At 42.2% G+C, this 26,484-nt stretch overlaps 1 protein-coding gene across 2 annotated transcripts in view; it reads right to left on the bottom strand.

Annotated features, from left to right (window-relative positions):
- Nucleotides 1–26,484, bottom strand: part of ZFYVE16 (zinc finger FYVE-type containing 16) — a 645,028-nt gene that overhangs the window by 388,948 nt on the left and 229,596 nt on the right. The gene's annotated exons all lie outside the window — the stretch shown is intronic.

The raw sequence follows: 26,484 nt of genomic DNA, 5'->3' as shown, positions 1-26,484 counted from the left end.
CCAAATATGCGAAGCGGTCTCACTGCGGCAATCGCGAACACACAGAGGGATGACAGGATTTTTAGCCTGGACACTTAATGTACAGGCCATTCTGTGCAATATCTAAAGCATGCGAAAATACTCCGACTTGTATGATCGTTAATAGGTAGTAACAGACAAGAAAAAAAAGTCACACAAACCATAAATACAGTACCCATACCATAAAGAAGCACTTCAAGAACCGTAAAAAAAAAAAACCTGACTTTACAGGGAATACAAAGTGAGAGAGATCGTATTTCCCTGATACCCAGTTCTCACAAACCAAAAAGTCAGGGTCCTATTATTAAAATAGACTGTCCCTGGTCTAAACCAGATATCTGCTCAGCCACAATATATCTCAAAGCTAACAGATATAGATTATATATATATATATATTTTTTTTTATTTATTTTTTTTTATTTAAAAAGTAGACCCTTTCTGAAGGTAGCAGGTCCAATAGGTCCCTGAATATTCCAGCCTTCTTCCTCCTGAGGAATGTATATGAAAGGACTTAGGGTCTTCTGCTGCGGAGCAGTCACAGCATATTCAGCTCTCTCAGCCTTATCCGACCACTGACAGGGACCCAAGGAGAAAGAAAAGCAGAGTAACCAACCCGGGTTTTTTATAAGAGGGGTAGCATAAATGTTAGAAGTAAGCAAGGACTACCTTACCGTCTTCCAACTGCTAAAAACCACCATTACTCTTACTAAAGAGATTGACATGGACACAGCATAACCACAAATCATTGCTTGCAGGGAAAAGTACCCATTTAAGGATTAATATCTTCAGACACCGTCTTCGCACATCCATCCTGATGAATAAGGCAAAGAATGACTAGGATTATGGGTAAAGGAAGTGAAACTTAACAGCTCTGCTGGGGTGCTCTTTGTCTCCTCCTGCTGGCCAGGAGTTGAATTCCCCCTAGTAATTGGAATGAAATTGTGGACTCTCCATGCCATAGGAAAGAAAAGGATACATAGGTAGGCTTAAGATCAGCTGATTGGTGGTTGCACATATGAATGAAGCTAATAAAAGTAAATTGGAAAGTTTTTTAAAAACATAATTTATGTAAGAACTTACCTGATAAATTCATTTCTTTCATATTAGCAAGAGTCCATGAGCTAGTGACGTATGGGATATACATTCCTACCAGGAGGGGCAAAGTTTCCCAAACCTCAAAATGCCTACAAATACACCCTTCACCACACCCACAAATCAGTTTAACGAACAGCCAAGAAGTGGGGTGATAAGAAAAAAGTGCGAAAGCATAAAAAATAAGGAATTGGAATAATTGTGCTTTATACAAAAAAATCATAACCACCACAAAAAGGGTGGGCCTCATGGACTCTTGCTAATATGAAAGAAATGAATTTATCAGGTAAGTTATTACATAAATTATGTTTTCTTTCATGTAATTAGCTAGAGTCCATGAGCTAGTGACGTATGGGATAATGACTACCCAAGATGTGGATCTTTCCACGCAAGAGTCACTAGAGAGGGAGGGATAAAATAAAGACAGCCAATTCCACTGAAAAATAATCCACACCCAAAATAAAGTTTAAATTTTATAATGAAAAAAACTGAAAATATAAGCAGAAGATTCAAACTGAAACAGCTGCCTGAAGTACTTTTCTACCAAAAACAGCTTCAGAAGAAGAAAACACATAAAAATGGTAGAAATTAGTAAAAGTATGCAAAGAAGACCAAGTTGCTGCTTTGCAAATCTGATCAACCGAAGCTTCATTCCTAAACGCCCAGGAAGTAGAAACTGACCTAGTAGAATGAGCTGTAATCCTTTGAGGCAGAGTTTTACCCGACTCGACATAAGCATGATGAATTAAAGATTTCAACCAAGATGCCAAAGAAATGGCAGAGGCCTTCTGACCTTTCCTAGAACCGGAAAAGATAACAAATAGACTAGAAGTCTTTCGGAAATTCATAGTAGCTTCAACATAATATTTCAAAGCTCTAACTACATCCAAAGAATGCAATGATTTCTCCTTAGAATTCTTAGGATTAGGACATAATGAAGGAACCACAATTTCTCTACTAATGTTGTTGGAATTCACAACCTTAGGTAAAAATTCAAAAGAAGTTCGCAACACCGCCTTATCCTGATGAAAAATCAGAAAAGGAGACTCACAAGAAAGAGCAGATAATTCAGAAACTCTTCTGGCAGAAGAGATGGCTAAAAGGAACAAAACTTTCCAAGAAAGTAATTTAATGTCCAACGAATGGATAGGTTCAAACGGAGGAGCTCGAAGAGCCCCCAGAACCAAATTCAAACTCCAAGGAGGAGAAATTGACTTAATGACAGGTTTTATACAAACCAAAGCTTGTACAAAACAATGAATATCAGGAAGATTAGCAATCTTTCTGTGAAAAAGAACAGAAAGAGCAGAGATTTGTCCTTTCAAGGAACTTGTAGACAAACCTTTCTCCAAACCATCCTGAAGAAACTGTAAAATTCTCGGAATTCTAAAAGAATGCCAGGAAAAATGATGAGAAAGACACCAAGAAATATAAGTCTTCCAGACTCTATAATATATCTCTCTAGATACGGATTCACGAGCCTGTAACATAGTATTAATCACAGAGTCAGAGAAACCTCTTTGACTAAGAATCAAGCGTTCAATCTCCATACCTTTAAATTTAAGGATTTGAGATCCTGATGGAAAAAAGGACCTTGCGACAGAAGGTCTGGTCTTAACGGAAGAGTCCACGGTTGGCAAGAGGCCATCCGGACAAGATCCGCATACCAAAACCTGTGAGGCCATGCTGGAGCTACCAGCAGAATAAACGAGCATTCCTTCAGAATCTTGGAGATCACTCTTGGAAGAAGAACTAGAGGCGGAAAGATATAAGCAGGATGATACTTCCAAGGAAGTGACAATGCATCCACTGCTTCCGCTTGAGGATCCCTGGATCTGGAAAGATACCTGGGAAGTTTCTTGTTTAGATGAGAGGCCATCAGATCTATTTCTGGAAGTCCCCACATTTGGACAATCTGAAGAAATACCTCTGGGTGAAGAGACCATTCGCCCGGATGCAACGTTTGGCGACTGAGATAATCCGCTTCCCAATTGTCTATACCTGGGATATGAACCGCAGAAACTAGACAGGAGCTGGATTCCGCCCAAACCAGAATTCGAGATACTTCTTTCATAGCCAGAGGGCTGTGAGTCCCTCCTTGATGATTGATGTATGCCACAGTTGTCTGTCTGAAAACAAATGAACGACTCTCTCTTTAGAAGAGGCCAAGACTGAAGAGCTCTGAAAATTGAACAGAGTTCCAAAATATTGATCGGTAATCTCACCTCCTGAGATTCCCAAACCCCTTGTGCCGTCAGAGACCCCCACACAGCTCCCCAACCTGTAAGACTTGCATCTGTTGAGATTACAGTCCAGGTCGGGAGAACAAAAGAAGCCCCCTGAACTAAACGATGGTGATCTGTCCACCACGTCAGAGAGTGTCATACAATCGGTTTCAAAGATATTAATTGAGATATCTTTGTGTAATCCCTGCACCATTGGTTCAGCATAAAGAGCTGAAGAGGTCGCATGTGAAAACGAGCAAAGGGGATCGCGTCCGATGCAGCAGTCATAAGACCTAGAATTTCCATGCATAAGGCTACCGAAGGGAATGATTGTGACTGAAGGTTTCGACAAGCTGATATCAATTTTAGACGTCTCTTGTCTGTCAAAGATAGAGTCATGGACACTGAATCTATCTGGAAACCCAAAAAGGTTACCCTTGTCTGAGGAATCAATGAACTTTTTAGTAAATTGATCCTCCAACCATGATCTTGAAGAAACAACACAAGTCGATTCGTATGAGATTCTGCTAAATGTGAAGACTGAGCAAGTACCAAGATATCGTCCAAATAAGGAAATACCACAATACCCTGTTCTCTGATTACAGACAGAAGGGCACCGAGAACCTTTGAAAAAATTCTTGGAGCTGTTGCTAGGCCAAACGGCAGAGCCACAAACTGGTAATGCTAGTCTAGAAACGAGAATCTCAGAAACTGATAGTGATCTGGATGAACCGGAATATGCAGATATGCATCCTGTAAATCTATTGTAGACATATAATGCCCTTGCTGAACAAAAGGCAGGATAGTCCTTACAGTTACCATTTTGAATGTTGGTATCCTTACATAACGATTCAATATTTTTAGATCCAGAACTGGTCTGAAGGAATTCTCCTTCTTTGGTACAATGAAGAGATTTGAATAAAACCCCAGCCCCTGTTCCAGAACTGGAACTGGCATAATTACTCCAGCCAACTCTAGATCTGAAACACATTTCAGAAATGCTTGAGCCTTCGCTGGATTTACTGGGACACAGGAAAGAAAAAATCTCTTTGCAGGAGGCCTTACCTTGAAGCCAATTCTGTACCCTTCTGAAACAATATTCTGAATCCAAAGATTGTGAACGGAATTGATCCAAATTTCTTTGAAAAAACGTAATCTGTCCCCTACCAGCTGAGCTGGAATGAGGGCCGCACCTTCATGTGGACTTAGGAGCTGGCTTTGATTTTCTAAAAAGCTTGGATTTATTCCAGACTGGAGATGGTTTCCAAACTGATACCGCTCCTGAGGATGAAGGATCAGGCTTTTGTTCCTTGTTGTGACGAAAGGAACGAAAACGATTATTAGACCTAAATTTACCTTTAGATTTTTTATCCTGTGGTAAAAAAGTTCCTTTCCCTCCAGTAACAGTTGAGATAATAGAATCCAACTGAGAACCAAATAATTTATTACCCTGGAAAGAAAGGGAAAGCAGAGTAGACTTAGAAGACATATCAGCATTCCAAGTTTTAAGCCATAAAGCTCTTCTAGCTAAAATAGCTAGAGACATATACCTGACATCAACTCTAATGATATCAAAGATGGCATCACAAATAAAATGATTAGCATGTTGAAGAAGAATAATAATGCTATGAGAATTATGATCTGTTACTTGTTGCGCTAAAGCTTCCGACCAAAAAGTTGAAGCTGCAGCAACATCCGCCAAAGATATAGCAGGTCTAAGAAGATTACCTGAACACAAGTAAGCTTTTCTTAGAAAGGATTCAATTTTCCTATCTAAAGGATCCTTAAAGGAAGTACCATCTGCCGTAGGAATGGTAGTACGCTTAGCAAGAGTAGAGACAGCCCCATCAACCTTAGGGATTTTGTCCCAAAATTCTAATCTGTCAGATGACACAGGATATAATTGCTTAAAACGTTTAGAAAGAGTAAATGAATTACCCAAATTATTCCATTCCCTGGAAATTACTTCAGAAAACAGAATTTATGTTTACCTGATAAATTTCTTTCTCCAACGGTGTGTCCGGTCCACGGCGTCATCCTTACTTGTGGGATATTCTCTTCCCCAACAGGAAATGGCAAAGAGCCCAGCAAAGCTGGTCACATGATCCCTCCTAGGCTCCGCCTACCCCAGTCATTCGACCGACGTTAAGGAGGAATATTTGCATAGGAGAAACCATATGGTACCGTGGTGACTGTAGTTAAAGAAAATAAAATATCAGACCTGATTAAAAAAACCAGGGCGGGCCGTGGACCGGACACACCGTTGGAGAAAGAAATTTATCAGGTAAACATAAATTCTGTTTTCTCCAACATAGGTGTGTCCGGTCCACGGCGTCATCCTTACTTGTGGGAACCAATACCAAAGCTTTAGGACACGGATGAAGGGAGGGAGCAAATCAGGTCACCTAAATGGAAGGCACCACGGCTTGCAAAACCTTTCTCCCAAAAATAGCCTCAGAAGAAGCAAAAGTATCAAACTTGTAAAATTTGGTAAAAGTGTGCAGTGAAGACCAAGTCGCTGCCCTACATATCTGATCAACAGAAGCCTCGTTCTTGAAGGCCCATGTGGAAGCCACAGCCCTAGTGGAATGAGCTGTGATTCTTTCGGGAGGCTGCCGTCCGGCAGTCTCGTAAGCCAATCTGATGATGCTTTTAATCCAAAAAGAGAGAGAGGTAGAAGTTGCTTTTTGACCTCTCCTTTTACCTGAATAAACAACAAACAAGGAAGATGTTTGTCTAAAATCCTTTGTAGCATCTAAATAGAATTTTAGAGCGCGAACAACATCCAAATTGTGCAACAAACGTTCCTTCTTTGAAACTGGTTTTGGACACAGAGAAGGTACGATAATCTCCTGGTTAATGTTTTTGTTAGAAACAACTTTTGGAAGAAAACCAGGTTTAGTACGTAAAACCACCTTATCTGCATGGAACACCAGATAAGGAGGAGAACACTGCAGAGCAGATAATTCTGAGACTCTTCTAGCAGAAGAAATCGCAACTAAAAACAAAACTTTCCAAGATAATAACTTAATATCAACGGAATGTAAGGGTTCAAACGGAACCCCCTGAAGAACTGAAAGAACTAAATTGAGACTCCAAGGAGGAGTCAAAGGTTTGTAAACAGGCTTGATTCTAACCAGAGCCTGAACAAAGGCTTGAACATCTGGCACAGCTGCCAGCTTTTTGTGAAGTAATACCGACAAGGCAGAAATCTGTCCCTTCAGGGAACTTGCAGATAATCCTTTTTCCAATCCTTCTTGAAGGAAGGATAGAATCCTAGGAATCTTAACCTTGTCCCAAGGGAATCCTTTAGATTCACACCAACAGATATATTTTTTCCAAATTTTGTGGTAAATCTTTCTAGTCACAGGCTTTCTGGCCTGAACAAGAGTATCGATAACAGAATCTGAGAATCCTCGCTTCGATAAAATCAAGCGTTCAATCTCCAAGCAGTCAGCTGGAGTGAAACCAGATTCGGATGTTCGAACGGACCCTGAACAAGAAGGTCTCGTCTCAAAGGTAGCTTCCAAGGTGGAGCCGATGACATATTCACCAGATCTGCATACCAAGTCCTGCGTGGCCACGCAGGAGCTATCAAGATCACCGACGCCCTCTCCTGCTTGATCCTGGCTATCAGCCTGGGGATGAGAGGAAATGGCGGGAACACATAAGCTAGTTTGAAGGTCCAAGGTGCTACTAGTGCATCCACTAGAGCCGCCTTGGGATCCCTGGATCTGGCCCCGTAGCAAGGAACTTTGAAGTTCTGACGAGAGGCCATCAGATCCATGTCTGGAATGCCCCACAGGTGAGTGACTTGGGCAAAGATTTCCGGATGGAGTTCCCACTCCCCCGGATGCAATGTCTGCCGACTCAGAAAATCCGCTTCCCAATTTTCCACTCCTGGGATGTGGATAGCAGACAGGTGGCAGGAGTGAGACTCCGCCCAAAGAATAATTTTGGTTACTTCTTCCATCGCTAGGGAACTCCTTGTTCCCCCCTGATGGTTGATGTACGCAACAGTCGTCATGTTGTCTGATTGAAACCGTATGAACCTGGTCCTCGCAAGCTGGGGCCAGGCCTGGAGAGCATTGAATATCGCTCTCAGTTCCAGAATATTTATCGGTAGAAGAGATTCTTCCCGAGACCAAAGACCCTGAGCTTTCAGGGATCCCCAGACCGCGCCCCAGCCTATCAGACTGGCGTCGGTCGTGACAATGACCCACTCTGGTCTGTGGAACATCATCCCTTGAGACAGATTGTCCAGGGACAGCCACCAACGGAGTGAGTCTCTGGTCCTCTGATTTACTTGTATCTTCGGAGACAAGTCTGTATAGTCCCCATTCCACTGACTGAGCATGCACAGTTGTAATGGTCTTAGATGAATGCGCGCAAAAGGAACTATGTCCATCGCCGCCACCATCAACCCGATCACTTCCATGCACTGAGCTATGGAAGGAAGAGGAACGGAATGAAGTATCCGACAAGAGTCCAGAAGCTTTGTTTTTCTGGCCTCTGTTAGAAAGATCCTCATTTCTAAGGAGTCTATAATTGTTCCCAAGAAGGGAACCCTTGTTGACGGGGATAGAGAACTCTTTTCCACGTTCACTTTCCAGCCGTGAGATCTGAGAAAGGCCAGGACAATGTCCGTGTGAGCCTTTGCTTGAGGAAGGGACGACGCTTGAATCAGAATGTCGTCCAGGTAAGGTACTACTGCAATGCCCCTTGGTCTTAGCACCGCTAGAAGGGACCCTAGTACCTTTGTGAAAATCCTTGGAGCAGTGGCTAATCCGAAAGGAAGCGCCACGAACTGGTAATGTTTGTCCAGGAATGCAAACCTTAGGAACCGATGATGTTCCTTGTGGATAGGAATATGTAGATACGCATCCTTTAAATCCACCGTGGTCATGAATTGACCTTCCTGGATGGAAGGAAGGATAGTTCGAATGGTTTCCATCTTGAACGATGGGACCTTGAGAAATTTGTTTAAGATCTTGAGATCTAGGATTGGTCTGAACGTTCCCTCTTTTTTGGGAACTATGAACAGATTGGAGTAGAACCCCATCCCTTGTTCTCTTAATGGAACAGGATGAATCACTCCCATTTTTAACAGGTCTTCTACACAATGTAAGAACGCCTGTCTTTTTATGTGGTCTGAAGACAACTGCGACCTGTGGAACCTCCCCCTTGGGGGAAGTCCCTTGAATTCCAGAAGATAACCCTGGGAGACTATTTCTAGCGCCCAAGGATCCAGAACATCTCTTGCCCAAGCCTGAGCGAAGAGAGAGAGTCTGCCCCCCACCAGATCCGGTCCCGGATCGGGGGCCAATATTTCATGCTGTCTTGGTAGCAGTGGCAGGTTTCTTGGCCTGCTTTCCCTTGTTCCAGCCTTGCATTGGTCTCCAAGCTGGCTTGGCCTGAGCAGTATTACCCTCTTGCTTAGAGGACGTAGCACCTTGGGCTGGTCCGTTTTTACGAAAGGGACGAAAATTAGGTCTATTTTTTGCCTTGAAAGGCCGATCCTGAGGAAGGGCGTGGCCCTTACCCCCAGTGATATCAGAGATAATCTCTTTCAAGTCAGGACCAAACAACGTTTTCCCCTTGAAAGGAATGTTTAGTAGCTTGTTCTTGGAAGACGCATCAGCCGACCAAGATTTCAACCAAAGCGCTCTGCGCGCCACAATAGCAAACCCAGAGTTCTTAGCCGCTAACTTAGCCAATTGCAAAGAGGCGTCTAGAGTGAAAGAATTAGCCAATTTGAGAGCATTGATTCTGTCCATAATCTCCTCATAAGGAGGAGAGTCACTATCGAGCACCTTAAGCAGTTCATCAAACCAGAAATATGCGGCAGTAGTGACAGGGACAATGCATGAAATGGGTTGTAGAAGGTAACCCTGCTGAACAAACATCTTTTTAAGCAAACCTTCTAATTTTTTATCCATAGGATCTTTGAAAGCACAACTATCCTCTATGGGAATAGTGGTGCGTTTGTTTAAAGTAGAAACCGCTCCCTCGACCTTGGGGACTGACTGCCATAAGTCCTTTCTGGGGTCGACCATAGGAAACAATTTTTTAAATATGGGGGGAGGGACGAAAGGAATACCGGGCCTTTCCCATTCTTTATTAACAATGTCCGCCACCCGCTTGGGTATAGGAAAAGCTTCTGGGAGCCCCGGCACCTCTAGGAACTTGTCCATTTTACATAGTTTCTCTGGGATGACTAAATTTTCACAATCATCCAGAGTGGATAATACCTCCTTAAGCAAAATGCGGAGATGTTCCAATTTAAATTTAAATGTAATCACATCAGATTCAGCCTGCTGAGAAATGTTCCCTAAATCAGTAATTTCTCCCTCAGACAAAACCTCCCTGGCCCCCTCAGATTGGGTTAGGGGCCCTTCAGAGATATTAATATCAGCGTCGTCATGCTCTTCAGTAACTAAAACAGAGCAGCCACGCTTACGCTGACAAGGGTTCATTTTGGCTAAAATGTTTTTGACAGAATTATCCATTACAGCCGTTAATTGTTGCATAGTAAGGAGTATTGGCGCGCTAGATGTACTAGGGGCCTCCTGAGTGGGCAAGACTCGTGTAGACGAAGGAGGGAATGATGCAGTACCATGCTTACTCCCCTCACTTGAGGAATCATCTTGGGCATCATTGTCATTATCACATAAATCACATTTATTTAAATGAATAGGAATTCTGGCTTCCCCACATTCAGAACACAGTCTATCTGGTAGTTCAGACATGTTAAACAGGCATAAACTTGATCAGAAAGTACAAAAAACGTTTTAAAATAAAACCGTTACTGTCACTTTAAATTTTAAACTGAACACACTTTATTACTGCAATTGCGAAAAAACATGAAGGAATTGTTCAAAATTCACCAAATTTTCACCACAGCGTCTTAAAGCCTTGAAAATATTGCACACCAATTTTGGAAGCTTTAACCCTTAAAATAACGGAACCGGAGCCGTTTTAAGCTTTAAACCCCTTTACAGTCCCTGGTATCTGCTTTGCTGAGACCCAACCAAACCCAAAGGGGAATACGATACCAAATGACGCCTTCAGAAGTCTTTTATAAGTATCAGAGCTCCTCTCACATGCGACTGCATGCCATGCCTCTCAAAAACAAGTGCGCAACACCGGCGCGAAAATGAGACTCTGCCTATGCTTTGGGAAAGCCCCTAAAGAATAAGGTGTCTAAAACAGTGCCTGCCGATATTATTATATCAAAATACCCAGATAAAATGATTCCTCAAGGCTAAATATGTGTTAATAATCAATCGATTTAGCCCGGAAAAAGTCTACAGTTTAAATAAGCCCTTGTGAAGCCCTTATTTACAATCGTAATAAACATGGCTTACCGGATCCCATAGGGAAAATGACAGCTTCCAGCATTACATCGTCTTGTTAGAATGTGTCATACCTCAAGCAGCAAGGGACTGCAAACTGTTCCCCCAACTGAAGTTAATTGCTCTCAACAGTCCTGTGTGGAACAGCCATGGATTTTAGTTACGGTTGCTAAAATCATTTTCCTCATACAAACAGAATTCTTCATCTCTTTTCTGTTTCTGAGTAAATAGTACGTACCAGCACTATTTGAAAATAACAAACTCTTGATTGAATAATGAAAAACTACAGTTAAACACTAAAAAACTCTAAGCCATCTCCGTGGAGATGTTGCCTGTACAACGGCAAAGAGAATGACTGGGGTAGGCGGAGCCTAGGAGGGATCATGTGACCAGCTTTGCTGGGCTCTTTGCCATTTCCTGTTGGGGAAGAGAATATCCCACAAGTAAGGATGACGCCGTGGACCGGACACACCTATGTTGGAGAAATAGCACCAGGAACAGGATAGACTTCTGGAATAACTACAGGAGATTTTAAAAACCTTATCTAAACGTTTAGATTTAGTATCAAGAGGACCAGAATCCTCAATTTCTAATGCAATTAGGACTTCTTTAAGTAAAGAACGAATAAATTCCATTTTAAATAAATATGAAGATTTATCAGCATCAACCTCTGAGACAGAATCCTCTGAACCAGAAGAACCATTATCAGAATCAGAATGATGATGTTCATTTAAAAATTCATCTGAAAAAAGAGAAGTTTTAAAAGACTTTTTACGTTTACTAGAAGGAGGAATAACAGACATAGCCTTCTTAATGGATTTAGAAACAAAATCTCTTATGTTATCAGGAACACTCTGAGTATTAGATGTTGACGGAACAGCAACAGGTAATGTAACTTTACTAAAGGAAATATTATCTGCATTAACAAGTTTGTCATGACATTCAATACAAACAACAGCTGGAGGAACAGCTACCAAAAGTTTACAGCAGATACACTTAGCTTTGGTAGCTCCAGCACCAGGCAGCGATTTTCCAGAAGTATCTTCTGACTCAGCTTCAACATGGGACATCTTGCAATATGTAATAGAAAAAACAACATATAAAGCAAAATTGATCAAATTCCTTAAATGACAGTTTCAGGAATGGGAAAAAATGCCAGTGAACAAGCTTCTAGCAACAAGAAGCAATAAAAAATGAGACTTAAATAATGTGGAGACAAAAGTGACGCCCATATTTTTTTAGCGCCAAATAAGACGCCCACATTATTTGGTGCCTAAATGCTTTTGGTGCCAAAAATGACGCCACATCCGGAACGCCGACATTTTTGGCGCAAAAGAACGTCAAAAATGACGCAACTTCCGGCGACACGTATGACGCCGGAAATAGAAAAAAAAATTTTGCGCAAAAAAAGTCCGCGCCAAGAATGACGCAATAAAATGAAGCATTTTCAGCCCCCGCGAGCCTAACAGCCCACAGGGAAAAGTCAAATTTTAAGGTAAGAAAAAAATTGTTTTACTCAAATGCATTATCCCAAATATGAAACTGACTGTCTGAAAATAAGGAATGTTGAACATCCTGAGTCAAGGCAAATAAATGTTTGAATACATATATTTAGAACTTTATAAAAAAGTGCCCAACCATAGCTTAGAGTGTCACAGAAAAACATAATTTATGCTTACCTGATAAATTCCTTTCTTCTGTAGTGTGATCAGTCCACGGGTCATCATTACTTGTGGGATATTAACTGCTCCCCTACAGGAAGTGCAAGAGGATTCACCCAGCAGAGTTGCTATATAGCTCCTCCCCTCTACGTCACCTCCAGTCATTCGACCAAGGACCAACGAGAAAGGAGAAGCCAAGGGTGTAGTGGTGACTGGAGTATAATTTAAAAAATATTTACCTGCCTTAAAAAACAGGGCGGGCCGTGGACTGATCACACTAAAGAAGAAAGGAATTTATCAGGTAAGCATAAATTATGTTTTCTTCTGTTAAGTGTGATCAGTCCACGGGTCATCATTACTTGTGGGATACCAATACCAAAGCAAAAGTACACGGATGACGGGAGGGATAGGCAGGCTCTTTATACAGAAGGAACCACTGCCTGAAGAACCTCTCCCAAAAATAGCCTCCGAGGAAGCAAAAGTGTCAAATTTGTAAAATTTGGAAAAAGTATGAAGCGAAGACCAAGTTGCAGCCTTGCAAATCTGTTCAACAGAGGCCTCATTCTTAAAGGCCCAAGTGGAAGCCACAGCTCTAGTGGAATGAGCTGTAATTCTTTCAGGAGGCTGCTGTCCAGCAGTCTCATAAGCTAAACGAATTATGCTACGAAGCCAAAAAGAGAGAGAGGTAGCAGAAGCTTTTTGACCTCTCCTCTGACCAGAGTAAACGACAAACAGGGAAGACGTTTGTCGAAAATCTTCAGTTGCCTGTAAATAAAATTTAAGGGCACGAACTACATCCAGATTGTGCAAAAGACGTTCCTTCCTCGAAGAAGGATTTGGGCACAAGGATGGAACAACAATCTCCTGATTTATATTCCTGTTAGTGACTACCTTAGGTAAGAACCCAGGCTTAGTACGCAGAACTACCTTATCCGAGTGAAAAATCAAATAAGGAGAATCACAATGTAAGGCTGATAACTCAGAGACTCTTCGAGCCGAGGAAATAGCCATTAAAAATAGAACTTTCCAAGATAACAACTTTATATCAATGGAATGAAGGGGTTCAAACGGAACACCCTGTAAAACGTTAAGAACAAGGTTTAAACTCCATGGTGGAGCCACAGCTTTAAACACAGGTTTAATCCTGGCCAAAGCCTGACAAAAAGCCTGAACGTCTGGAACTTCTGACAGACGCTTGTGTAACAGAATGGACAGAGCTGAGATCTGTCCCTTTAAGGAACTAGCGGATAACCCCTTTTCTAAACCTTCTTGTAGAAAAGATAATATCCTAGGAATCCTAACCTTACTCCAAGAGTAACCTTTGGATTCGCACCAATATAGGTATTTACGCCATATTTTATGGTAAATCTTTCTGGTGACAGGCTTCCTAGCCTGTATTAAGGTATCAATAACTGACTCAGAAAAACCACGCTTTGATAAGATCAAGCGTTCAATTTCCAAGCAGTCAGCTTCAGAGAAGTTAGATTTTGATGTTTGAAAGGACCCTGAATCAGAAGGTCCTGTTTCAGAGGTAACGACCAAGGTGGACAGAATGACATGTCCACCAGATCTGTATACCAAGTCCTGCGTGGCCATGCAGGCGCTATTAGAATCACTGATGCTTTCTCCTGTTTGATTCTGGCAATCAATCGAGGAAGCATCGGGAAAGGTGGAAACACATAAGCCATCCTGAAGGTCCATGGTGCTGTCAAGGCATCTATCAGGACCGCTCCCGGATCCCTGGATCTGGACCCGTAGCGCGGAAGCTTGGCGTTCTGTCGAGACGCCATGAGATCTATCTCTGGTTTGCCCCAACGTGGAAGTATTTGGGCAAAGACCTCTGGATGAAGTTCCCACTCCCCCGGATGAAAAGTCTGACGACTTAAGAAATCCGCCTCCCAGTTCTCCACTCCCGGGATGCGGATTGCAGACAGGTGGCAAGAGTGAGACTCTGCCCAGCGAATTATCTTCGATACTTCCATCATTGCTAGGGAGCTTCTTGTCCCTCCCTGATGGTTGATATAAGCTACAGTCGTGATGTTGTCCGACTGGAACCTGATGAACCCCCGAGTTGCTAACTGGGGCCAAGCCAGAAGAGCATTGAGGACTGCTCTCAATTCCAGAATGTTTATTGGAAGAAGACTCTCCTCCTGATTCCATAGTCCCTGAGCCTTCAGAGAATTCCAGACAGCGCCCCAACCTAGTAGGCTGGCGTCTATTGTTACAATTGACCAGTCTGACCTGCTGAATGGCATTCCCCTGGACAGATGTGGCCGATAAAGCCACCATAGAAGAGAATTTCTGGTCTCTTGAATGGAATGAAGGACACGGCATGCATTTTGAAGTTTTGTTAACCTGTCCTCTGTCAGGTAAATCTTCATTTCTACAGAATCTATCAGAGTCCCAAGGAAGGGAACTCTTGTGAGTGGAAAGAGAGAACTTTTCTCTTCGTTCACTTTCCATCCATGCGACCTTAGAAATGCCAGTACTATCTCTGTATGAGATTTGGCAGTTTGAAAGCTTGAAGCTTGTATCAGTATGTCGTCTAAGTACGGAGCTACTGAAATTCCTCGCGGTCTTAGTACCGCCAGAAGAGTGCCCAGAACCTTTGTGAAGATTCTTGGAGCCGTAGCCAGTCCGAATGGAAGAGCTACAAACTGGTAATGCCTGTCTAAAAAGGCAAACCTTAGATACCGGTAATGACTTCTGTGAATCGGTATGTGAAGGTAAGCATCCTTTAAATCCACTGTGGTCAAGTACTGACCCTCTTGGATCATGGGCAAAATTGTTCGAATAGTTTCCATCTTGAACGATGGAACTCTTAGGAATTTGTTTAGGATCTTTAAATCCAAGATTGGCCTGAAGGTTCCCTCTTTTTGGGAACTACAAACAGATTTGAGTAAAACCCTTGTCCTTGTTCCAACCGCGGAACTGGATGGATCACTCCCATTAATAAAAGATCTTGTACGCAGCGTAGAAACGCTTCCTTCTTTGTTAGGTTTGTTGACAACCTTGACAGATGAAATCTCCCTCTTGGGGGAGAGGATTTGAAGTCCAGAAGGTATCCCTGAGATATGATCTCTAACGCCCAGGGATCCTGAACATCTCTTGCCCAAGCCTGGGCGAAGAGGGAAAGTCTGCCCCCCACTAGATCCGGTCCCGGATCGGGGGCCCTCAATTCATGCTGTCTTAGGGGCAGCAGCAGGTTTTCTGGCCTGTTTGCCCCTGTTCCAGGACTGGTTAGGTTTCCAGCCTTGTCTGTAGCGAGCAACAGTTCCTTCCTGTTTTGGTGCAGAGGAAGTTGATGCTGCTCCTGCTTTGAAATTACGAAAGGAACGAAAATTGGACTGTCTAGCCTTGGCTTTGGCCTTGTCCTGAGGCAGGGCATGACCTTTACCTCCTGTAATGTCATCAATAATCTCTTTCAAGCCGGGCCCGAATAAGGTCTGCCCTTTGAAAGGAATATTAAGCAATTTAGATTTAGACGTAACATCAGCTGACCAGGATTTTAGCCACAGAGCTCTGCGTGCCTGAATGGCGAATCCTGAATTTTTAGCCGCAAGTTTAGTTAAATGTACTACGGCATCTGAAATAAATGAATTAGCTAACTTAAGGAATTTAAGTTTGTGTGTGATGTCATCTAGTGTGGATGATTGAAGTGTCTCTTCCAGAGACTCAAAGCAAAATGCTGCTGCAGCCGTGACAGGCGCAATACATGCAAGAGGTATTTAAACCCTTGTTGAACAAACATTTTCTTAAGGTAACCCTCTAATTTTTTATCCATTGGATCTGAAAAAGCACAGCTATCCTCCACTGGGATAGTGGTACGCTTAGCTAAAGTAGAAACTGCTCCCTCCACCTTAGGGACCATTTGCCATAAGTCCCGTGTGGCGGCGTCTATTGGAAACATTTTTCTGAATATAGGAGGGGGTGAGAAAGGCACACCGGGTCTATCCCACTCCTTAGTAACAATGTCAGTAAGTCTCTTAGGTATAGGAAAAACGTCAGTACTCGTCGGTACCGCAAAATATTTATCCAACCTACACATTTTTTCTGGGATTGCAACTGTGTTACAATCATTCAGAGCCGCTAATACCTCCCCTAGTAACACACGGAGGTTCTCAAGCTTAAATTTAAAATTTGAAATGTCTGAGTCCAGTTTATTTGGATCAGAACCGTCACCCACAGAATGAAGCTCTCCGTCTTCACGTTCTGCAAACTGTGACGCAGTATCAGACATGGCCCTTGCATTATCAGCGCACTCTGTTCTCATCCCAGAGTGATCACGTTTACCTCTTAGTTCTGGTAGTTTAGCCAAAACTTCAGTCATAACAGTAGCCATATCTTGTAATGTGATTTGTAATGGCCGCCCAGATGCACTCGGCGCTACAATATCACGCACCTCCTGAGCGGGAGATGCAGGTACTGACACGTGAGGCGAGTTAGTCGGCATAACTCTCCCCTCGTTGTTTGGTGAAATATGTTCAATTTGTACAGATTGACTATTTTTTAAAGTAGCATCAATACATTTAGTACATAAATTTCTATTGGGCTCCACTTTGGCATTAACACATATAGCACAGAGATATTCCTCTGAATCAGACATGTTTAACACACTAGCAAATAAACAGCAACTTGGAAATACTTTTCAAAGTAATTTACAAATAATATGAAAACGAACTGTGCCTTTAAGAAGCACAGAAAATATTATAACAGATAAAATAATTAAGTTATAGCATCAATCTTTGTCAGAATATACAGTTTTAGCAAAGGATTGTTCCCCTCAGCAAATGATAACTAACCCAGGCAGCAGAAAAAAATACACAAATAAACGTTTTTTATATAACAGTCAATACAATCAGCACAGCTCTGCTGTAATGATTACTTCCCTCAAAAAAGACTCTTGAGATCCCTGAACTCTGTAGAGATGAACCGGATCATGCAGGAAGAAAATGAACCTCTGAGTTTTTCTGATGCATAGTGAAAGCACCAAAATGGCCCCTCCCCCACACACATAACAGTGAGAGGGATCAGTGAACTGCTCTAATTTAAATCAAAACTATTGCCAAGTGGAAAAAAAGTGCCCAAAACATTTTTTCACCCAGTACCTCAGAGAAAAAACGTTTTTACATGCCAGCAAAAAAACGTTTTACCTCAATAATTAATTGTCATTTAAAACCTATTGCAAGTCCCTGCAAAATAGGTTAAGTCTATGTATACAGTTTAAAAGCCAGAGAAGTACCATTTCCCAGAAAACTGAAGTGTAAAATATACATACATGACAGCCTGATATCAGCTACATCTACTGCATTCAAGGCTGAGTTTACATTATAACGGTATGGCAGGATTTTCTCATCAATTCCATGTCAGAAAATAATAAACTGCTACATACCTCTTTGCAGATTAATCTGCCTGCTGTCCCCTGATCTGAAGTTTACCTCTCCTCAGATGGCCGAGAAACAGCAATATGATCTTAACTACTCCGGCTAAAATCATAGAAAAACTCAGGTAGATTCTTCTTCAAATTCTACCAGAGAAGGAATAACACACTCCGGTGCTATTATAAAATAACAAACTTTTGATTGAAGATATAAAAACTAAATATATCACCATAGTCCTCTCACACATCCTATCTAGTCGTTGGGTGCAAGAGAATGACTGGGGGTGACGTAGAGGGGAGGAGCTATATAGCAACTCTGCTGGGTGAATCCTCTTGCACTTCCTGTAGGGGAGCAGTTAATATCCCACAAGTAATGATGACCCGTGGACTGATCACACTTAACAGAAGAAATAAGACTTACTTACCCCAGGACACTCATCTACATGTTGTAGAAAGCCAAACCAGTACTGAAATGAAAATCAGCAGAGGTAATGGTATATATATAAGAGTATATCGTCGATCTGAAAAGGGAGGTAAGAGATGAATCTCTACGACAGATAACAGAGAACATATGAAATAGACCCCGTAGAAGGAGATCATTGAATTCAAATAGGCAATACTCTCCTCACATCCCTCTGACATTCACTGCACGCTGAGAGGAAAACCGGGCTCCAACCTGCTGCGGAGCGCATATCAACGTAGAATCTAAAACAAACTTACTTCACCACCTCCATAGGAGGCAAAGTTTGTAAAACTGATTTGTGGGTGTGGTGAGGGGTGTATTTGTAGGCATTTTGAGGTTTGGGAAACTTTTCCCCTCCTGGTAGGAATGTATATCCCATACGTCACTAGCTCATGGACTCTTGCTAATTACATGAAAGAAATTATATTCTCTATGTGAATCATTAAAAAAAAAAAAAAAAATCCGTAATAAAATCTGCCTACTTTCATCTGAAAAACATAGCCAGGATACAACACTTAATTCCACCGGATGATATGCAAACATTAATCCATATATTTGTATCCTCTAGGCTAGATTACTGCAATGCACTTTACTTGGGCCTCCCAAAAAAAGAACTCCATCGCCTTCAGACAGTACAAAACGCAGCAGCCAGACTATTGACCAATCAAACTCGCTCCTGCCACATAACACCTGTTCTCCACTCCCTGCATTGGCTTCCAATTAAATGGCGAATATATTTTAAAATTGGCCTGCTGACCTTCAAAGCCTTAAACAACCAAGGCCCACAATACCTGAAAGAGCTCCTGACACCCTACATCCCATCCCGTTCACTTAGGTAAGCCAACACATCCCTCCTCTCAGTGACAAGAATAAGGACAAACTCAGGCTCCAGAGCATTCGGTCACGCTGCCCCTACTTTCTGGAAATCTTTACAGTGCGCAATCAGAGAGGCACCGTCCTTACAGACTTCCATTTAGTCCGCTTATCTGACCTTCAGAAACTCCTAACTTTTATGTCTTATGTTGGTATATTTATAAAGTGCTTTGAGTCTCACAGGGAGAAAAGCGCAATATAAATCGCAAATTATTATTATTAGGGTTGCACCGATACCGATACTAGTATCGGTATCGGTACCGATACCAAGTATTTGCATGAGTACTTGTACTCGTGCAAATGCACCAATACTTAAACCGCTACCTCCACTTCCTACCCATATGCTATCTTGAGGCGTTTTTTCAAACTGCATGTTCCCATTTCATTTTAAGCTGAAGTGGAGACTAAACTAAAAATTGTTTACTACTGTTCTGCCAATACAAATTGCTGTTATTTGTATTATTGTAGGAGAGATCACTGTACCCCGTTCAGACAAACCCCTGAAGTACTGGTCAGTTAATAAACTGAGATTTCCAGCTCTGGCTAAAATGGTCCAAACCTATCTTTCTGCCCCATGCTTGTGGAAAGTGAAAGACTGTTCAACTTAGAGTCAAACCTCCTTACTGATAGCAAAAAACAGAATTTATGTTTACCTGATAAATTACTTTCTCCAACGGTGTGTCCGGTCCACGGCGTCATCCTTACTTGTGGGATATTCTCTTCCCCAACAGGAAATGGCAAAGAGCCCAGCAAAGTTGGTCACATGATCCCTCCTAGGCTCCGCCTACCCCAGTCATTCGACCGACGTTAAGGAGGAATATTTGCATAGGAGAAACCATATGATACCGTGGTGACTGTAGTTAAAGAAAATAAATTATCAGACCTGATTAAAAAACCAGGGCGGGCCGTGGACCGGACACACCGTTGGAGAAAGTAATTTATCAGGTAAACATAAATTCTGTTTTCTCCAACATAGGTGTGTCCGGTCCACGGCGTCATCCTTACTTGTGGGAACCAATACCAAAGCTTTAGGACACGGATGATGGGAGGGAGCAAATCAGGTCACCTAGATGGAAGGCACCACGGCTTGCAAAACCTTTCTCCCAAAAATAGCCTCAGAAGAAGCAAAAGTATCAAACTTGTAAAATTTGGTAAAAGTGTGCAGTGAAGACCAAGTCGCTGCCCTACATATCTGATCAACAGAAGCCTCGTTCTTGAAGGCCCATGTGGAAGCCACAGCCCTAGTGGAATGAGCTGTGATTCTTTCGGGAGGCTGCCGTCCGGCAGTCTCGTAAGCCAATCTGATGATGCTTTTAATCCAAAAAGAGAGAGAGGTAGAAGTTGCTTTTTGTTTCGGGCACAGAGAAGGTACGATAATCTCCTGGTTAATGTTTTTGTTAGAAACAACTTTTGGAAGAAAACCAGGTTTAGTACGTAAAACCACCTTATCTGCATGGAACACCAGATAAGGAGGAGAACACTGCAGAGCAGATAATTCTGAAACTCTTCTAGCAGAAGAAATTGCAACCAAAAACAAAACTTTCCAAGATAATAACTTAATATCAACGGAATGTAAGGGTTCAAACGGAACCCCCTGAAGAACTGAAAGAACTAAGTTGAGACTCCAAGGAGGAGTCAAAGGTTTGTAAACAGGCTTGATTCTAACCAGAGCCTGAACAAAGGCTTGAACATCTGGCACAGCTGCCGGCTTTTTGTGAAGTAACACAGACAAGGCAGAAATCTGTCCCTTCAGGGAACTTGCAGATAATCCTTTTTCCAATCCTTCTTGAAGGAAGGATAGAATCTTAGGAATCTTAACCTTGTCCCAAGGGAATCCTTTAGATTCACACCAACAGATATATTTTTTCCAAATTTTGTGGTAAATCTTTCTAGTTACAGGCTTTCTGGCCTGAACAAGAGTATCGATAACAGAATCTGAGAACCCTCGCTTCGATAAGATCAAGCGTTCAATCTCCAAGCAGTCAGCTGGAGTGAGACCAGATTCGGATGTTCGAACGGACCTTGAACAAGAAGGTCTCGTCTCAAAGGTAGCTTCCATGGTGGAGCCGATGACATATTCACCAGATCTGCATACCAAGTCCTGCGTGGCCACGCAGGAGCTATCAAGATCACCGACGCCCTCTCCTGATTGATCCTGGCTACCAGCCTGGGGATGAGAGGAAACGGCGGGAATACATAAGCTAGTTTGAAGGTCCAAGGTGCCACTAGTGCATCCACTAGAGCCGCCTTGGGATCCCTGGATCTGGACCCGTAGCAAGGAACTTTGAAGTTCTGACGAGAGGCCATCAGATCCATGTCTGGAATGCCCCACAGTTGAGTGATTTGGACAAAGAATTCCGGATGGAGTTCCCACTCCCCCGGATGCAATGTCTGACGACTCAGAAAATCCGCTTCCCAATTTTCCACTCCTGGGATGTGGATTGCAGACAGGTGGCAGGAGTGAGACTCCGCCCATTGAATGATTTTGGTCACTTCTTCCATCGCCAGGGAACTCCTTGTTCCCCCCTGATGGTTGATGTACGCAACAGTTGTCATGTTGTCTGATTGAAACCGTATGAACTTGGCCCTCGCTAGCTGAGGCCAAGCCTTGAGAGCATTGAATATCGCTCTCAGTTCCAGAATATTTATCGGTAGAAGAGATTCTTCCCGAGACCAAAGACCCTGAGCTTTCAGGGATCCCCAGACCGCGCCCCAGCCCATCAGACTGGCGTCGGTCGTGACAATGACCCACTCAGGTCTGCGGAAGGTCATCCCTTGTGACAGGTTGTCCAGGGACAGCCACCAACGGAATGAGTCTCTGGTCCTCTGATTTACTTGTATCCTCGGAGACAAGTCTGTATAGTCCCCATTCCACTGACTGAGCATGCACAGTTGTAATGGTCTTAGATGAATGCGCGCAAAAGGAACTATGTCCATTGCCGCTACCATCAAACCTATCACTTCCATGCACTGCGCTATGGAAGAAGATGAACGGAATGAAGTATCCGACAAGAGTCTAGAAGTCTTGTTTTTCTGGCCTCTGTCAGAAAAATCCTCATTTCTAAGGAGTCTATTATTGTTCCCAAGAAGGGAACCCTTGTCGACGGAGATAGAGAACTCTTTTCCACGTTCACTTTCCATCCGTGAGATCTGAGAAAGGCCAGGACGATGTCCGTGTGAGCCTTTGCTTGAGGAAGGGACGACGCTTGAATCAGAATGTCGTCCAAGTAAGGTACTACAGCAATGCCCCTTGGTCTTAGCACAGCTAGAAGGGACCCTAGTACCTTTGTGAAAATCCTTGGAGCAGTGGCTAATCCGAAAGGAAGCGCCACGAACTGGTAATGCTTGTCCAGGAATGCGAACCTTAGGAACCGATGATGTTCCTTGTGGATAGGAATATGTAGATACGCATCCTTTAAATCCACCGTGGTCATGAATTGACCTTCCTGGATGGAAGGAAGAATTGTTCGAATGGTTTCCATCTTGAACGATGGAACCTTGAGAAACTTGTTTAAGATCTTGAGATCTAAGATTGGTCTGAACGTTCCCTCTTTTTTGGGAACTATGAACAGATTGGAGTAGAACCCCATCCCTTGTTCTCCTAATGGAACAGGATGAATCACTCCCATTGTTAACAGGTCTTCTACACAATGTAAGAATGCCTGTCTTTTTATGTGGTCTGAAGACAACTGAGACCTGTGGAACCTCCCCCTTGGGGGAAGCCCCTTGAATTCCAGAAGATAACCTTGGGAGACTATTTCTAGTGTCCAAGGATCCAGAACATCTCTCGCCCAAGCCTGAGCGAAGAGAGAGAGTCTGCCCCCCACCAGATCCGGTCCCGGATCGGGGGCCAACCTTTCATGCTGTCTTGGTAGCAGTGGCAGGTTTCTTGGCCTGCTTTCCCTTGTTCCAGCCTTGCATTGGTCTCCAAGCTTGCTTGGCTTGAGAAGTATTACCCTCTTGCTTAGAGGACGTAGCACTTTGGGCTGGTCCGTTTCTACGAAAGGGACGAAAATTAGGTTTATTTTTGGCCTTGAAAGGCCGATCCTGAGGAAGGGCATGGCCCTTACCCCCAGTGATATCAGAGATAATCTCTTTCAAGTCAGGGCCAAACAGCGTTTTCCCCTTGAAAGGAATGTTAAGTAGCTTGTTCTTGGAAGACGCATCAGCTGACCAAGATTTCAACCAAAGCTCTCTGCGCACCACAATAGCAAACCCAGAATTCTTAGCCGCTAACCTAGTCAATTGCAAAGTGGCGTCTAGGGTGAAAGAATTAGCCAATTTGAGAGCATTGATTCTGTCCATAATCTCCTCATAAGGAGGAGAATCACTATCGACCGCCTTTACCAGCTCATCGAACCAGAAACATGCGGCTGTAGCGACAGGGACAATGCATGAAATTGGTTGTAGAAGGTAACCCTGCTGAACAAACATCTTTTTAAGTAAACCTTCTAATTTTTTATCCATAGGATCTTTGAAAGCACAACTATCTTCTATGGGTATAGTGGTGCGTTTGTTTAAAGTGGAAACCGCTCCCTCGACCTTGGGGACTGTCTGCCATAAGTCCTTTCTGGGGTCGACCATAGGAAACAATTTTTTAAATATGGGGGGAGGGACGAAAGGAATACCGGGCCTTTCCCATTCTTTATTTACAATGTCCGCCACCCGCTTGGGTATAGGAAAAGCTTCTGGGAGCCCCGGGACCTCTAGGAACTTGTCCATTTTACATAGCTTCTCTGGGATGACCAAATTGTCACAATCATCCAGAGTGGATAATACCTCCTTAAGCAGAGCGCGGAGATGTTCCAACTTAAATTTAAACGTAATCACATCAGGTTCAGCTTGTTGAGAAATGTTCCCTGAATCTGTAATTTCTCCCTCAGACAAAACCTCCCTGGCCCCATCAGACTGGTTTAGGGGCCCTTCAGAACCATTATTATCAGCGTCGTCATGCTCTTCAGTATCTAAAACAGAGCAGTCGCGCTTACGCTGATAAGTGTGCATTTTGGCTAAAATGTTTTTGACAGAATTATCCATTACAGCCGTTAATTGTTGCATAGTAAGGAGTATTGGCGCGTTAGATGTACTAGGGGCCTCCTGAGTGGGCAAGACTCGTGTAGACGAAGGAGGGAATGATGCAGTACCATGCTTACTCCCCTCACTTGAGGAATCATCTTGGGCATCATTGTCATTGTCACATAAATCACATTTATTTAAATGAGAAGGAACTCTGGCTTCCCCACATTCAGAACACAGTCTATCTGGTAGTTCAGACATGTTAAACAGGCATAAACTTGATAACAAAGTACAAAAAACGTTTTAAAATAAAACCGTTACTGTCACTTTAAATTTTAAACTGAACACACTTTATTACTGCAATTGCGAAAAAATATGAAGGAATTGTTCAAAATTCACCAAAATTTCACCACAGTGTCTTAAAGCCTTAAAAGTATTGCACACCAAATTTGGAAGCTTTAACCCTTAAAATAACGGAACCGGAGCCGTTTTTAACTTTAACCCCTTTACAGTCCCTGGTATCTGCTTTGCTGAGACCCAACCAAGCCCAAAGGGGAATACGATACCAAATGACGCCTTCAGAAAGTCTTTTCTATGTATCAGAGCTCCTCACACATGCGACTGCATGTCATGCCTCTCAAAAACAAGTGCGCAACACTGGCGAGAAAATGAGGCTCTGCCTATGATTTGGGAAAGCCCCTAAAGAATAAGGTGTCTAAAAAAGTGCCTGCCGATATAATCTTATCAAAATACCCAGATTAAATGATTCCTCAAGGCTAAATATGTGTTAATAATGAATCGATTTAGCCCAGAAAAAGTCTACAGTCTTAATAAGCCCTTGTGAAGCCCTTATTTACTATCTTAATAAACATGGCTTACCGGATCCCATAGGGAAAATGACAGCTTCCAGCATTACATCGTCTTGTTAGAATGTGTCATACCTCAAGCAGCAAGAGACTGCTCACTGTTCCCCCAACTGAAGTTAATTCCTCTCAACAGTCCTGTGTGGAACAGCCATGGATTTTAGTAACGGTTGCTAAAATCATTTTCCTCATACAAACAGAAATCTTCATCTCTTTTCTGTTTCTGAGTAAATAGTACATACCAGCACTATTTTAAAATAACAAACTCTTGATTGAATAATAAAAACTACAGTTAAACACTAAAAAACTCTAAGCCATCTCCGTGGAGATGTTGCCTGTACAACGGCAAAGAGAATGACTGAGGTAGGCGGAGCCTAGGAGGGATCATGTGACCAGCTTTGCTGGGCTCTTTGCCATTTCCTGTTGGGGAAGAGAATATCCCACAAGTAAGGATGACGCCGTGGACCGGACACACCTATGTTGGAGAAACAGACTTATAGCTGAACATGCAGAGAGGCTTCTGTTCTGTTCCTTAAAAAGAACTTGCCACTAACTTTTGAAAAATTATTCTAATTGCTAAATTGCTTTTTTAATGCTAGTTCTCATCTTGCACAATGATGTTCAAAACATACTGTACTCTGAGGAACATCCATAGGTTAGCTTATATAATTGCAGGAAGAGTACTCATAGCAAAAATTAAGTTAATTCCAATGAACACTCATCCTGCAATTATAGGACTAGATTTAGATTACATTTGATTGGTAAGCTTTATCAATGCTTTGTTCACATTTCCAACTCCATAGACTTTAATGGAGTAGGACATGTAATGAGAGCATTGGTAAAGCTTACCAGTCAAATGTAATTTAGCCCATAGTGTTGTTCCCCATGATTAAACAGTGCACTGTTCTATTTTTTACTGTATTGCACTTTTGGTTGGTTGTGATTTTATATTTGTTATTTGTTGTTATTATTAATATATTTTATAGTAATATTTTTATTTATAAACATGTTCTGTGAACTTTATGACAAATAAAACTGTTTTATTATTTCATAATGTCTTCTAAGTTACAGTCCTTCATAATTATAAAGAAGGAATCTTAAAAAAATTAGTCTGTATTGTGCTTGGTTAACTGTCACATGACATTAAAAAAAAAAAAGTATCGGTAACTGGTATCGGCGAGTATTTGAAAACAAGTATCGGTACTTGTACTCGGTCTTAAAAAAATGGTATCGGTGCAACCCTAATTATTATTATTATTATTATAATAATTTGACATAGAAAAAACCATCCTAAATTATAACTCAGATATACTAATACCAAATACTGTATTCTCTAGGTATTATTTGCTAGTTTTGAAAAATGTTATTTCAGGTATTAATAAACCTACAGAAAAGTATCAGTTCACATTTCTTAATATGACTGGCATTTAATTGGTCATTTTAAAGTTAAAAGTAACAAGTCTTAAATGCCAAAAACACTCTACAGTATGCATTGTAACCAAACAATTGCTGCTATCAGATAGCAGGTCACCTTATTT

Source organism: Bombina bombina, chromosome 2 (genome assembly GCF_027579735.1).
Source record: "Bombina bombina isolate aBomBom1 chromosome 2, aBomBom1.pri, whole genome shotgun sequence".
NCBI classification, from domain to species: domain Eukaryota; kingdom Metazoa; phylum Chordata; class Amphibia; order Anura; family Bombinatoridae; genus Bombina; species Bombina bombina.
The sequence above is the reverse complement of the archived record's forward strand: the minus strand, read 5'-3'. Positions and strand labels throughout refer to the sequence as shown.